Source organism: Ptychodera flava, chromosome 8, assembly GCF_041260155.1.
Source record: "Ptychodera flava strain L36383 chromosome 8, AS_Pfla_20210202, whole genome shotgun sequence".
Lineage (NCBI taxonomy): Eukaryota > Metazoa > Hemichordata > Enteropneusta > Ptychoderidae > Ptychodera > Ptychodera flava.
The window spans coordinates 38,798,813-38,815,938 of NC_091935.1; the positions used below are offsets into that span (position 1 = coordinate 38,798,813).

Genomic DNA, 17,126 nt, shown 5'->3' on the forward strand with positions numbered 1-17,126 from the left:
CTGTGCACAGCATTTTCTCTGGATCATAGAAAACTATCAGTATTCATAACATTTGCTGAGACAGTTTCTTGTAAAATATTTTGAAGGAAACCTATTAAAATTGGCAAGCTGACTGAAAAATTCAATTTGCAGATCGTCAAATGACAAATCTATGACATCTAAGATTTCCGGCTCGCTTCCACCTCCATGCACAGAAAAACACTGTGCAGTACATGTTCAACCATGCGCGGCCCGGACTGCAGTTCTGCTGTAGTTCGACTGTCTTTCAGGCTGACTGTTCTTGATCTCTTCTAGCTCGGCGGTTTCATTGTTTCGTATTTTTTCATATCAGTTGCCGTTTTTATGCCCAACTTTCTTTCCCAACTGGATACTATCAATCCAAAGTATTTGTAACTGCCCGCTTCCCTCGATCCACAGTTACGAGTGGAGTGATACGTACCGGCCGCCGCGTACTATGCATATAAGAAGGGGAAGTTGGGAAACGGAATGGCCGTTTTACGCACCCCTCGCCGAGTTTGGAGGCCGATTTCCCTCACAATAAGCCTCAACTATATACTAAACCAGCATCGATGGCCTCCAATACATCTCAGAATTCATACCTACAAGCCTCTTTGCGTCAAAAACGACCTTCTGTCCGTTTTTGGGTGCGATTTCCGTGTTTTTTGACGTGATCGAACACTTTCATTCTACAGCTGTGGGCGGGGTCAGACCAGCCGCGCTGTGATTGGCTAATTTTTTTCCGATCGACCCCATGATGACCTCTATTGTTTAGATCGCTCACGGCCCGGTGGTTTCAATCGGGTTCGAACTCACAACGTTAGTATCTTGTCACCTAGCGGAGACATTAAAATTAGGCTATAGAAAGGGATTGCTGATAGGCATATTCGAGAAGACTGTTACACCGTTACTCAAAGCTACAACCACTGCGGGGCGAAACTATGCCCGAGTGTCTCATATTCTGCGAAGCATATTTTTACCTCAGAGCACTTTTTGGCCGGTTGCTAGTGACGACAGCGAACACATTGTATCAATTTATTTTCGATAGAATATCGATCGAAATCTGCTGGCGTACGGCTCATGCGTTCAGGTCACGTCATGAATATGTCCACAATAACCCGTATATATTGACTTACATACCATAGTACCAACGTATCCGTTGGTTTCTTGAACTAAAATTGAATCGTCGACACTCTTTACAGTTTTTGTGATGTGTTTATGTTTCAGCACATTTTGGCGCACATTGGCCAAGTTTTGCGCCATTTTTGGCTGGGAAGGTCATGCGAGTGAGCAACACAACATAGTATCAATTTCCAATAAACAATATCGATCGATAACGTTCACCGCTCGATGACAGTGGACACTTTGCGCGGCCCGTTCGCCTCCGTTCTGTTTTATTTTTTCAAATTTACTAAATTTTTATCGTTGATATTCGCCCAAATTTGGTCTATATTACAACAAAATGACAGATATTTGGGCTGTACAATTTATGAGACGCATACTGGTTAAAATGCGTTAAGACCCTTGTTCTGCATATGTACACGCCGTAAGATCGCCAAATTATGGACGGCAACAGTCCGTATATTTCAGTGATCGGAATAAAAAAATGCAAATAAAACATTTTCATGGAGAAATTCATCATTATTCATTCAATTTCATCATTATTCGTTCAAATTGAGGAATTTGCACCGGCGAGAAGTGTGCAGTCTGTTCGGTGTATTATACGTCATTGTTTTCTATGGGAAATCAAGCCTATTTGCAGCGTTGTAAAATGAAAAATATATCTGAAAAAAAAAAACCCCAAAAACATTAATCTAATTTTTCATTTCGCTTTAATTCTTAAAGTGTTTGAGATAACACAGCTGATGAAACTTTCGTTTTTTTTTTTTGAGTTTCCCTCTTATTTTTATGAAATGACAAGTCTACGATCGTTTGGCTGTTGACTTAGCCCTGCGTACGATGCTGTGTGTTCCGCTACAGCTAATCGCCCCGCTCACCACAGCCCTGCAAAGACCCGTACGTAGAGTTGGTGACTTCAAATCCATTTTTGGACTTGACGTAAAAAGCCAAATTACTGCCGAAATTCAGCGTTCTTGGGCCCAAGTCGTATCCCTGCCTACCTCAGCTACTCGATCGCTTCCAAAAATGCCAGTCTTTTATTCTTTTTTCGTAAATAACCGTCGATGTCGGCAACTCTCTCGCTAGCCCTGCGTACGTACGCAGTGTACGCTGTGTGTTAGGAACGCACACAGGGAATGCACAGCGTACACTGCGTACGTACGCGCGCAGGGCTAGCGAGAGAGTTGCCGACATCGACGGTTATTTACGAAAAAAGAATAAAAGACTGGCATTTTTGGAAGCGATCGAGTAGCTGAGGTAGGCAGGGATACGACTTGGGCCCAAGAACGCTGAATTTCGGCAGTAATTTGGCTTTTTACGTCAAGTCCAAAATGGATTTGAAGTCACCAACTCTACGTACGGGTCTTTGCAGGGCTGTGGTGAGCGGGGCTATTAGCTGTAGCGGAACACACAGCATCGTACGCAGGGCTAGCTGTTGACTGTGTTTTTCACCTATTGTGTATATGAATAATTAATTATCGCATAGCTATTTTCAGATGCCAAAATGTCATAATTGAAAGGTCCACATATAAGGAAATTGAATCTGCAACGCTTTCATTAAACTGTGCAGGGAGAAAATTTGGCGAAATTTTAAACATAGAGTTAAAGACGGATTTGACTCTCTGTAATGTGCCCGTTATGATGTGTGGTGAAGACACTGAATCATGTACGGTGCTCACTGCGAATGTACTGATGTCGAGTTCTGAGACGTGAAGGTACATTTCACCAACTGTTTTTTTACTTGAGACTTCCAACTGTGTGGTTAAGTTGCCGCTCATCTGTGTTGATGTATCAACTTCGTTCGGTGTCTCTCGGCTGTCTGTTTTGTACAAGCATTCTAGTGAGTCTGCAGTGTTTTGTTGGTGTTTTTTTTCTACACAGGATGTGTGTGTTTCGCAGTGGGACAAGCGTTGTGACAGGGAGGACGGGCGCGCTTGGAATTAAAATCCTGAAATCGGCTCTATATACAAGACAGTGAAACAAAAATTACACATTACTATACATTAAACGCAAACCACCAATCTATGGACGCGACGATGTGTACGTGTGGAATTGCTTTCCCTTTAACTTTAAGTTTAACTATATTTATACAGGGTCATAGCACTATCGATTCGCCAGTGTCTCGCCATTTATTCCAAACAAAATAACTACAATGATCCTGTTATTCACCATATCGTAATATAAAACAACTTTAGTAGAGCAGATGTGAAGTAGCCTTCATTTCCTATATGAGTTCGAAACGCGATTGAAACCACCGGGCCGTATTTATGCCTCAAACGAGCGATCAAAACAAGAGAGGTCATCATGGAGTCGATCGGAAAAAAATTAGCCAATCACAGCGCGGCTGGTGTGACCCGCCCACAGCTGTAGAATGAAAGTGTTCGATCACGTCAAAAAACACGGAAATCGCACCCAAAAACGGACAGAAGGTCGTTTTTTGACGCAAAGAGGCTTGTAGGTATGAATTCTAAGATGTATTGGAGGCCATCGATGCTGGTTTAGTATATAGTTGAGGCTTATTGTGAGGGAAATCGGCCTCCAAACTCGGCGAGGGGTGCGTAAAACGGCATTCCGTTTCCCAACTTCCCCTTCTTATATGCATAGTACGCGGCGGCCGGTACGTATCACTCCACTCGTAACTGTGCCTCGGTCCGCTTCAACAGTCCACCTCGGAAAGTTGACAGCGTGTGAGTGTTTGGGTGTCTCGAAACTACCATAATGGGGTGGTAATGCATGACACACCACTTTGAGATTACAAGACCCGGGGATCTTGAAACCTTTTCGCGCATGCTCATGTTATTACAGGTCAAAGTCCAAAGCCAGCTATCACCATGTGTCGATGCGCCGATGATAGGGGCAGCGTAGGTTTTGAAAGACGAGATATGACAGTATTTCCCCGGAATTCACAATCTTGACCGAAAATCAGGCTTCAAAAATAACAAAATCGTTCGTAAATGGCCGATCGGGCATTCATTTTTTTTCGTAAATTTTCATTTTTGTTCGTAATTTACGAAAGTTACGAGCGACAGCGAGAGCACAGGGCACCTGGCAGCTAACTGTGGTGGGGTTGACCTTTTGAATTTGATGGCCCGCATGTATACGCATGCTACCCCACCAATGGTTCAATGGTTGCAATACACGTTATTAACACATCCAATTTACAAATCCTCAATGTTTGTTTGTAATCTACCGTACTGAAATGAATGACTGGACACTATCTGTTGTACCATGGAGGTAGCCTCCATGGTTGTACTAGTACATGTACATGTAATAATGCGGAGATTAGCTTGGGAACTGTTTGAAGAGGATAGTTGTTTATGTTAGTCGTCCGGTGGGGCATAAAGATTCAACTTCATCGACGCAGGTCCTTTTTTAGCTCCACGCTCAAATATATAAACTGACCCAATTTCTTTCAAACTTTGCACAAAGATACTATAGCACTTTACATACATAATGCACGTTGCTTTGTTTCATGATAAGATAGCTCTGCGTCACAGCAAAAGATATAGCTACTCACTACTATTTTTCAATAGAAAGTATGTTGTGTTATCAAAATTGAAAGTTTGATGCGAAGAACTTACCGAGACATGTCTTGGAGAGGTAGGGATCCAGTCGTCGGAGCATTCGATGTCAAAGTTCCAGCGAGGCCGGTCGAAAGGCATGTAGCATCCACACCACTGAAGTTGCTTTTAGAAATTACAGATCAGCAATGTCCGAAAAGTACACGGCAAATTGTTCAACGAAATCTTGAAACGCGCAACGGTTGTGACTTGGATAATCGCGGGGGTCTCACATACACATGCAATGGTGTTATTCTCACATAAACAAGTGGATCTCGCACAGTCTTTACTTCGGCGATTTGGTGAGATATCTCCTGCACTTGGGAGGTTACAGAGTCCAATTGATGCTTTACCTTAGTGCCAGTGTCTGAGCGCTTGTTTGTAACTCTTTTACGTGTCGAGACTTTGAAGACGGGCTGCTTAGGCCGACAGTCCCTTGAAGTTGAAGCCCCGGATATTGCCTCCTGCACGTGCGCTGCTTCATATGGCTGCTCCTCCTGCTCTGTCTCATCGTCTTTACGAGTTTGTTGTCCAGAAGTGGCCATTTTGACAAGAAACAATTCTGAACTATTCTAAGTCACCTTACTAGGAGAATTCTTGAATTCACAAAATATGTGAAGGTTGAAAACGGACAAAGGCTCAAAAAAGCGAAAGTGAGCGCTCTGAGAAAGTACAGCAACTCTGAACAAAGAGGAATGAGCATGCACACATTGAACACAAATGGTGTTATTCTCACATAAACAAGTGGATCTCGCACAGTCTCGCTCACAAGAGGGCGCATGAACGTGGGAGTACGTTCTGTATTTCTGCAGCCTTGGCTTCACTTTTCAACTCTAAGTATTACGTATTGCTCGATATTGCTCGATAAGTTGCCAATCAAATCGAAGTTCACGGGAGTAATTTTCCATTTGTCCATAGTATAATCTAAACCCTGGCCCGCAGCAACGTTTCAGTTGAGAAGAGGCTCAAAGCTCTGATTCAGAGTGATCATTTCGATCGCTCACAAGCAAACGGCTTTTTCGAGGCCACGAAATATTGCAAACAACATCTGCCTGCCATTAAAAGACGATACATGGATGCGACCTGACGTCACGTTGAACGACTTTTTCGTTTGATAACCTGCTACAAAATAGTATCCTCAATACGCTGCCTGCTTCCTGACAAATGTTCACTGTTGGACACGACGTCTTTTCTCCCGACTTTCATAATCTGACAATTTTCACCGGCGTTTAGCCCCCGGGGTTTACCCTATAGTGACTTTCACCGAAATGGCCGCCTGTTGCGAGAGCGCCCTTTAAAGGCGATGTTGAAATTTCTTTCATAATGCATTTTTGTAAAGAAAACCATTGATTTAATCACTCATACATCGTATAAAATGCTGTTTCATAAATATTTTCAGTTTAAGAGCGCATGAAAGTCTCTAATATTTCATCTTATATGATATAAATGACTAACCTTTATTTGAATTGTTACCCGATCTTTTCCAGTTACACACACATGCATGCATTTATACATACACAACACACATACAAGTATGAATGCATGCGTACATACATACATACATACATACATACATACATACATACATACATACATACATACATACATACATACATACACACATACACACACACACATACATACATACATACATACATACATACATACATACATACATACATACATACATACATACATACATACATACATACATACATACATACATATCAGGATTGGGAAACAATGCCATTCATTATCAGGCTGTAGGATAGGGCTGTGGCAAGGAATGTCATCTTATGATTTCACGGATTTGCAAAATTAAATTCCCTTTATTAGAACTGCTTAAATATTTCTGTTTTCTTCTCAACTTCATCACCTGTTTCTTATATAGTTTCCATTTCATAATGTTGGTTTTTTAATTACAGGTGTTGCAATCCATATGCACTACTGCAAATAAATATGTAAACCTATTGCACACACTCTTTAACAGGTCATAATAAAGACATTTTCATGAATGAAGTCTTTAACTTGTATTTATAAACATTAATTAGAACAATTATTACACAGATTTATGTAAGGGCCTGCATATTCATACAAATCTAACTCCTTATTACACAAAAATGACAAATTTCATTGTCTGAGGGCCCAAACCTCAATGAGTCCTACGTTTACTTTCTACGGTATGCAGGTGCAGCCCCCGGTTGTAGCCAACGGAGCTAGTCATCGAAAAAGCTATTCCGGAAGCAATTTTTGAGGGCAGGGGAAATTTTAATTTTGCTAGGGCAGGGGACATATTTTTAGGTGGAAGGGGAGCAAATTTTAGTTTTTTGGGGCAGATATTGGTTGATTGTCTTGGGGAAAGGGCTTGGCGAAAAACGAGGAGAGGGGAAGCTACTTTTAAAACGGGGTCACGGGATTTCAGCCATGGTGTTTCCGGGAATGGGGACACAGTGCAAGTACTTATACCTTTTAAAGAAAACTTAGCCTATCGATTGACCCCACATCTGTAACCTCCACAAATGTAATAATCTCCACAAATGTAATATCAACCACAATTGTAATAAAATGGTCAACCACAAATGTGATAAAATAGTCAACCATTAATGTAACAACCCACAACCACAAATGTAATAAACAAATTAACCATAAATGTAATAAAACTCAACCATAAATGTAATAAACTTGAACTTGCATATGTGATCATTTGTTTATCAATGCCCTGAGTAAATAATAACTTTAATAAGACTAGTGTAATGTTATTGCGTACTTTCCTGAAACTAGGTTTCCTTTCCGAAACTCAGAATAGAATACTTTGAGAACGCTATCAGAAAACGGCGAGGTACTGATCAAACCGTTAGATAATGAAAGTGGAACAGCCGTTCTAGACACTGATTATTACATAATAAGGAAGCGTCAAAATAACTAGTCAACCAGTATACACACACAAAGTTTATGACAGATGACTCAGAACAAATAACAGAGAAATATAAAACCTTATAACAGAAACTTGCGAAACAAAACATGTTGACGAGAACATATATTTCAATCTAGTAGAAAACAATACGAACACTACCTTGAACACAGTAGAACAAAATTAGACATCCTGGCATCCCTAGTGAGGGAACAAACTTCAAGTGGGACAACATAGGAATACAGATAATCTATCGATTATTCCACACAATTTATCCACTGAAGACGAATTTGAGGCGATAGATTAAGAAAGTACGGCAAGTTTCGAAAACCGGCGTTAAAGGATCGTAGTGTTATACAGTCTTCCCCACTCTGGAGTAGAGACTGCACTGACGTTCAGATTACAGCTGTGTCTAGCCGTGGCCAATCAGTTCTGTACACAAAACAGGGAAACGTAAAATACACTTTCAAATATGCAAAACACACTTAACGCAAACAATTAAGAAATGAATAATGTGTGGAGTTGCTTTCCTTATTACATAGATCAATATTTAAGGGCTAATTCCTCTATTGCAACGACAAAATAGATTTATTACATTTATGGTTGATGAGTATTACATTTATGGGCGTTTTTTATTACATTTATGGTTACCATTTATTACATTTATGATGGTGTTTTTATTACATTTATGGTTGATTTTTGTTACATTTATGGGCGATATTACATTTATGGGTGCATTTTATTACAATTGTGGTTGATATTACATTTCTGGAGATTATTACATTTGTGGAGGTTACACACATCTCACTCTATGTACTGAAGATGGAAACCAAATACAAGGCCACTGCAGTATGTGTGTGCATGGGAATGTTAAGGTCTCAGTCAGAAAAATGTAACAACTTAGCCGGCTATTGAACCACTCTTTTTTGGAGTGGAGATTTAGCCGACTGGTTCTGTCTCGGGCCTCTCAGCTAGGCGACTGATGCCGTATGTTGTGGGTTCGAATCCGATTGAAAACTATCCGTATTTTCTATCCTGGGTCGGTAACACTGCTGGTGGACAGAATTGTCCCCGAGTTATCATTCGCCCAGTTAAAGCGATGAAATTTGTTTCTTCGCTTCGATAAAAGTATGTATGTGCGATGTATGATAGTGAGCATGCGTGCGTGAGTGCTTCACGAACTCTACAACGTGTTGAAAGGTCTCAGTCAGAAAAATGTAACAACTTAGCCGGCTATTGAACCACTCTTTTTTGGAGTGGAGATTTAGCCGACTGGTTCTGTCTCGGGCCTCTCAGCTAGGCGACTGATGCCGTATGTTGTGGGTTCGAATCCGATTGATAACTATCCGTATTTTCAGGGGAATTTCATTCTCAGGTCAGGGGAAAATCGACATTTTTTTTCATCACAGGGTACAGTAGCTTCATGTCTGCAGGGAATAGAATGACAAAATTTTCAGGGGAATTTTTTCCACAGCAGGGGGAAATCGGCAAGTTTTTTTCGCCATGGGGCAGGGGAGCTTCAAACATTCACAGTTGGGAGGGGAAACAGGCAAAATATGTGGGGAGCGGGTAAAATGAAGTTTGAGTGCGGCAGGGTAAGTCGAAAAATTTTCAGTGGGAGGGCAAATTATGAACAGCTAATTAATTACCCTCATGACTTAAAATTAATCACTTCACATTACTTGTCATGTACAATTATATCTTATCATAATAAGGACCCCTTTAAAAGTGCATTGTTCGTTGGCTGCACCTGATATCTAACTAGAATTGAATATACAGCGCTTTCATCCGCAAGATAACAACCCCAGTAATGACTCCTACGATTATCAGTGCAGAAATAGTATAGAGGGGAGACAGGACACGACCTTGCGGAGAACAAGTTGATGTCAGTAACATGTTCGATATAAAATTAACAAACACTCTTTGTGATCGTTTTATAAGAAAATGTTGAAATGAAATCTTCTGAAAGGGATAGGTAGTCAGAAATCAGCAGGAATAAACAGATGTTTTTGTCTCTTGTCGTTTTGTATGCTATGTGGCCAATAGCGATATTGTATAAATAACTCTAAATCACGTTTTGCACTGCGAAAAATTTAAAGCAGTCGTTAGCGATAAGGGACTACAACCTAGCTATAAAGTTGCCTATAAACTGCGACAAAGTTTAACTTAATCCAATGTTGCTAAATAGCCAAGTCTGGTATACTATAAACATGTACACTAAGGCAGGTCAGTATTGTTTATTTATAGTAATATTTATTTTCTGTTTAATTCACTCAGCAACTATTCAAACTTAACAAGTGTGTGGGTACCGCTATCCACTTTGGTCCTATTCGCCTCTGAATAGAGACAGCTTTAATCACATTTGACCATACTGGAGAAGCTCGTATTCAGATCTGCTTTTTATATAGTTGAAACTTCATCACGATTTCTGTGAGAATTTAGATGTGCAAAGATCGCATTCAAAAATCGGTCAGCATATGCAACTTTTGCAAGATTTTTATATGTCTGCGAGCCAAATATAATCACAATATATTCCCAACAGACGTTCTTACAACAGACACAAAAATAATCTTTTTTATGATTGCATGTTTGTATTGTTCTTGAGTTATTTAGTCTGCTGGAGTTTTGTATACTGTTCTGTTTATGTGTGTATAATGTTACTAGCATACTATGGGCACAGTAATAAATCAAAACCTGAACCTTCACGTTTTTTGCTGTGGCAGACTAATTGTAGTGTCTAAAATGTCACAAAGTGTTTGACAGATAAAGACGATGGAATCCTGTCATTGGAAACAAAAGCAATACTTTGAATATAATCCATTTATAAACTAGCTTAAAGGACCTCTATCAAAAATTGTCCAAAGTGATATATTTGATATTGTTCGTTCCTTTTGTTTACCAATACAATCAAGGGCTGAATGGCTGCATCCACATGCTACATTGAAACGTAATGCAGAGCCTGATTGCGTGGGATTCATACGTCTTGCCATGCTTTAATAAATTACAGTGTATGTGTGATGACTACCAGCACTGTGTGGACACGTGAAGTCAGCTTAAACCTCATTTATTCCTGACTTACATTAGCGCATTAAATTTATTGTTTTCAATGTTTTTCCTTTTTGTGAAACATGCCTTGCATCTACTTTATTACACGATGACTTTTTTCGCCAACATGAGTATTTTCGCAGCGGCATGAAAGCAAACTGTGTTCAAGAGAGTAAAGTCTAACAGCCTAAACAAGAGAGTCAATTCTACCAGGTTTTCAAGATGGATGGCGGTACATCCAGCTGTAAACGCAAATCAGAAATAATGACCTCGTCCTTTAGTTATTTCTTAATACATAACCAAGTTTGAGGCAAATTCAATTTCTTCGGCAAATTGAGTTGTAATGATAGAAATCCTCATCAAATCCCCTATTTTTTATGATTATGCAGCATGATGTACATGAGATCAAGAATCTACCACGACAACAATAGGATTTTGTTTGCGCTAAAATAAAACTTAAAAGTCAATTCATGATAAGATTTGAGCATTTCAGTTCATAAAACTCTCTTCCTTGCAAGTTTCTCTTTCAAGTATCCTGTGTTTTTATAGTACAGTTGACCATGATTTTGACAGAAAGGAATATGTCATTAGGACTGGCCTGACCGCATTTTTGATGAAGTCTCACTGCAAATATACCTACTATTCTTATCACTTGTGGTGCACAAAAGACGGTTCGTTAGAGTCTCGGTCATTTCTTCTGTAAACTGATCTTCGTAAAGAACATGCATTGTTCATTTTTACTACGCTACCTTTCATCTAAGTAAAGGCCCAAGTGAAGGTCTCGTAAGTAAAATTGGCAAAATGATTGAATCAAAGTTTTAATACTCACCATTAGGCATAGTACAATGCATTTCTTGTCAATACGGAAAATACACTCAACCATTTTTCATAGCTTTTTTGTTGCATACGTAACAGCGAAAATATATATCAGTGGCACCTAGCTGACAGTGTTATGTTCCTTCAAGAAATCAACAACGTTTTATTTCACATACAAAAACCTTTGAATTCTTTAAAGTGACAGACTCTCAAAGACAAATCTGGGACAGAAAGTCCGGAATTTACTAATATTTATTGTGTGATAGACGTTATGCTAAATATAACGAACCCTGTGTGTAAAATTGTAAAAACCATCATAAAACCCTTGAGCCATTTGCTTCTTTATGCATTGCCTTTTACCCGAGTGTTGACCAGAAGTGGGGATACTTGTACATCCCCTGTTCACGAAGCGTTAACTGCATAACAAGGGCATTGTAGATCATTAGTCTTATGCACCGATTCAATTGAGTTCAAACACTTTTGACAACGTTCTTTACGTGCAAAGGTCGATGAACTGCAAGCTAATGTAAACTACATGAATGAATATAAAAATTCATGTCTGTTTGCTTTCACGGAAACTTGGTTGGATGAACAGGTTGGTGATCAAGATTTATTTGTTGATGGTTTCGGTACACCAATCCGTTTGGATAGAGACAAAGAGAAGACAGGAAAAGATCATGGCGGCGGAGTGTGTTTTTATGTAAATGAGCGATGGTGTAAAACCGTGACTGTCCGTGATGGAATGTGCACACCTGATATTGAGCTATTGTCTATTTCTCTTCGTCCGTTCTACATTCCAGAGAATTTTCTCAATTGTTTTTCACTTTAGTCTACGTACACCCACGAGCGAATGTTTCTACAGCAGCTGAACACATATCAAATAATTTACAGAAATTGGAATCACTTGCCCCGGATGCTCCGAAGTTTGTACTTGGTGACTTCAATCATTGTGACTTTAGCAAGAGTGCAAAAAATATCCACCAATATGTTTCGTGTCCTACTCGTTTTGATAAAATACTTGATAGGTGTTATGGTACAGTTCCTGACGCATACAAATCTTTTGCGTTGCCCTCTCTTGGATCTTCAGATCACAATGTTGTAATGCTTGCCCCTATCTATAAACCAGTCATTAAGCGGATTCGTAGAGTAACAAAAGCTGTGAAGAACTGGTCAGTAGACAGTATTTCTAGCTTACAGGCGTGTTTCGAATGTACTGACTGGGAGATGTTTTATCATTCTTGTATCGATTTTAATCAACTTGTCGATGTCATTTCTTCCTATATTTCATTTTGTGCGGATTCTGTTATTCCTACGAAAAATGTTAAAATTTTCCCCAATAACAAGCCATGGGTGACCAAAAAATTAAAGTCTATTCTCAACCAGAAGAAGAGAATCTTTTTTCAGGGTACATCAGGCGAGAAGCAGTTGATAAACAAAGAGGTCAAGAGAGCGATTAGGCAGGCAAAGTTAGATTATAAAAATAAAATTCAATCAAAGTTTCTTTCTGGTAACTTTCGATCTACTTGGCAAGGTATCAAGCATATGGCAGCAGTAAATAAGGTTACTCATTCAGAGTCAAAAGTTACACTAAATAACTTAGACTCAGCGGCGCTGCCAAAGGTCCTGAACACATTCTTCACTCGTTTTGAAACAGAGGATTTTTCATCTCAAATCACAAATCTAAAACAGTCATTATCTCCTGAGTTAGGGATGTCTATTGAGACAGAGAAAGTAGCTAAAACTTTAAAATCATTAAATGTGAACAAAAGTCCAGGTCCTGATTGTATTTGTGGTCGCACCCTGAAGTTCTGTGCTGATCAGCTTAGTGTAGTCTTACAACACCTTTTCCAAGTTTCTCTGATACAGTTAGTATTCCTGCCATATGGAAAAATTCTATAGTAGTACCGGTCCCAAAGAAAGCTAGCCCTAAAGAACCCAATGATTTTCGACCTGTTGCTCTTACTTCCCTGGTAATGAAAACATTTGAGAAAATAATTAAGTCCATTATTCTGACAAAGGTTGGCAACAAACTAGACCCCCTACAATTTGCATATCGACCTGTTGAAGATGCTAAGCTTTTCATTCTCAATACACTGTACAAACACTTAGAAAAAACAGGTGCTCATGCAAGAATCCTTTTCGCAGATTTCTCCAGTGCTTTCAACACAATCCAACCCCACATCCTTGCAGAAAAACTCTTAAAATTTAATTTTAGCAATCAACTTGTACTTTGGATTATTGACTTTCTTACAAATAGATCACAAAGGGTGTTTGTCAATGGTATTTTGTCAAGTATCATTCAAACAAATACAGGTTCTCCTCAGGGTTGCGTTCTGTCTCCTCTGTTGTACATCCTTTATACTGACGATTGTAGAAGTACACATGAAGGTAGCCATCTTGTTAAGTTTGCTGACGATAGTGCTCTGCTTACACTTCTACAGGGATCAGAATGTCATCATGGTCCCGCTCTTAGTGAGTTTGTTGAGTGGTGTGATAATTCGTATCTAAACTTAAATGTTAAGAAAACTAAGGAAATGATAATTGATTTTAGGAGGCAAGAACGCAACCCTCCTACGTCCATTGTTCACGATCAAGAAGTCGAGATTGTTTCGAAGTATACATACCTTGGTTCAATATTTGACAACAAATTGAAATGGGATCATAACACCGATGCTATACTGAAGAAGGGGCAGCAAAGATTGTACTTTTTAAGGAAACTGCGTTCATTCATGGTTGATAGACAAATTTTATCTCTTTTTTATAAATCTTACATTGAAAGCGTTATCTCATTTTCATTCATTTGTTGGTATCAAAATCTGTCTGTTAAAAACAAAACTTCACTTGATAGAATTGTTTCACTTAGCTCAAAACTAATTGGTATACCCCAGAGAAGTCTTTCTACGTTTTATAATCAGCAAGTACTCAGGAAAGCCCGCTCAATTCTTTTGTCTAGTGATCATATTTTATCAGCAGAGTTCGACACACTTCCCTCTGGTCGGCGTTTTAGATACCCGGCTTGCAGGTCAAACCGGCGCAAGTTGTCATTCATTCCAACCGCTGTGCGGCTTTTAAATGATTCCTAAACTGTTTTTTGTATAGTCCTGCGTCTCCTACCATTTTGTAAATTTGTATTATATATTTTTGATGTTGTATTTGAGCCACGCTTTTTAATTGCCCGTGTTTGGGATAAATAAAGTTCTATTGAATTGAATTGAATTGAATTGAATACATTTACTGCCTTTATTTACTGCTACCACACGAGTCAATGTTTGTTACAGTATTGTGTGTACCTGAAACCTGTAACAATCTTCATTTTTTTGCGACCACTCCTTTTGATTTCAAACAACAGGTGGCGCACACTTTTATCAACATAAGGCACACTTCAGTCATTATCCATCCAGTGCGAGATCGAAAGGCATTTATAACTAGCTTCAACAATCTAACTTCTCACACTTTCGAATTTTTAAACTGTCTAACTTCTCAAACTTTCGAATTTTTAACTCGCAACATTCATTCAAGTATACCTTTACGCACAACCATGTACCGGTCTACTAGTGTCAAATACATTAACCCGATTCAAAAGCAGAGTGGGACGCCCTCCCATGGCACTTCTTTAAATAATGACGCTCACCTGTTAACTCGAAATTGCGAAATGTATTCCACTCATTTGTGACAGGAAACTCTTGGTGAATATGAACCGGAAAAGGAAAGTAATTGTCATCCCTCATCAATTCTTAAAACAAGATAATGATGTTCTTGTGCATCATTTTTAAGATGTAAATCATTCAGAAGAAAATAGTGACAACATTTTGCCAGTTTGAAGTACGTAAAATACAATACCTTAAATGGGTTGCCGAAATCTTTGAAAAAGCGCAACCAAATCTGCCCCGGATGAATGAAAGTTTTTTTAATCACAATACGTGAAACAAACAATCATTGTCTGTCGTATTGCTGCTTTTCCTTGAGTTCGATCGATGATATATTGTTTTACCAGTGACAAATCTATGTATTCAAGATAATTGTAGATAGCATTTTAGGAAGATTAATGTCCCTAAAGTTATTTGAGTCTTAAAGTTGGAATTGTGGCTTCACCGTAGAGGATCGACAATCCATATTTGGCACTTGCAGCATATATTTTTGAGATTTTCTAGCTTGCACAAAAAGGCTGTCTAAGATCTATAAAGATAGATGTAATCGTAATTGCAGTACCAGAGGGTAAAAGTACCAGAGGGTAAAAAATGACAATCTAAATTTCATGCAGAATGCCGGTTTAATGAGCAAACGGGTATATCAATGGAAATGAAGCTCTCATCGCACAATTAAATAACTCATGAGCTCATTACCTTTACATAACTTACCAATTCATCATATTAGAGACAAATCTGAATTTGACAGAGTCAACATATACATTACACAATGTATTGGCATGCTGCAAAGAGATCTTTTAGGAGAGAGTCCCTATACAGCTTTGTTAAAGCCTATAATCTTGATAAAACTAGCCATTCCTAAACCAAATACAATTGATGACAACGATTTATATTAACAAGCAAAACAGTTCTCCACGGGATTCTTTTGATTTCAAATTGATAACTTTTTGCCCCTTGTGTATTAGAGTATACATTTGTGCTCGTCGGGTCACATAATTAAGCCTCTGTCGAGATAAAATCTGGCTCCAAGTTCGATTCTTGGTTTACTATGTAACAATTACTATGCGACACATCGTCTTTGACGTCTTAATGCGCATGTCCACACCAAAATGAAATAGAAAATAGAGTGAATTTTCTATTCACAATTGACATCAGGCTGATAAATAAATTGGACTGTGTTTAGCTGAAGTACTATTATATTTATTTCGAAACTATACATTGAAAGTAAATATATGCCATAGAATATTTAATTCTAGCAAAATCAACAGAAAGCCTGTTTCTGAATGAATTTGTTTATTGAAATCTCATCGGGTTAACAGCTTGGCTGCGGTTTGTCACGATTACAAAGGTGCAAGTTTGCGACTGAGGCACTTATACATTAAGTGACACATTCAGTCTTGTGTTCCACGCACACTCAAAACTAGTAAAACACAACTCATGTGTTCTACAGCTTGTACAACTGAGAAATCAATTAGCGGAAATTTGATGTAAAATATAGACATTATAATTATCGCTTGAATGACAATGTAGTCTCCCTAAATTTGTCGAAGTTTGAGTCGGATACCTATCGGCTTTTCTTGTTTGTCATTTTATGTAGCAGTCGGAAAACGATACTAGACGTGCTCTCTCAGTTCTTGTACACCTTTCAACGCGATCGATTTAGTCATCTTCAGCACGCCCTCTTTAGCTCATGCATAACAGTTTGCTTATATTTTTTTAGGGTTAACGTTTTTAGGTTGTTTAATTAAGTAACGAGTTTTCTGGGCAAATTTTGTTAATAGTATAGTTTCAACCCGTCTTACATACAATTCATCTCATAAATGTTCTCATACTTTTCATTTTCTTCTGTTGCTGTTAGTAGGATATTGTAGGTATCTCTTGATAGCAAAATGAACGGACTTGGTGAGTTGTTTACGCTGTTACTCTATTTATACAGGCTCTACGTTTTGTTGTCAGGCGATAAACCACTTCAGTTATCACCAAAACTGTTTAATAATCAACCATAGCAATATGCGTGCACTTCAATACTCA

At 38.8% G+C, this 17,126-nt stretch overlaps 1 protein-coding gene across 1 annotated transcript in view; it reads left to right on the plus strand.

Annotated features, from left to right (window-relative positions):
• LOC139139312 (cubilin-like) overlaps positions 1-17,126 on the plus strand; it is a 250,854-nt gene that overhangs the window by 209,376 nt on the left and 24,352 nt on the right. The gene's annotated exons all lie outside the window — the stretch shown is intronic.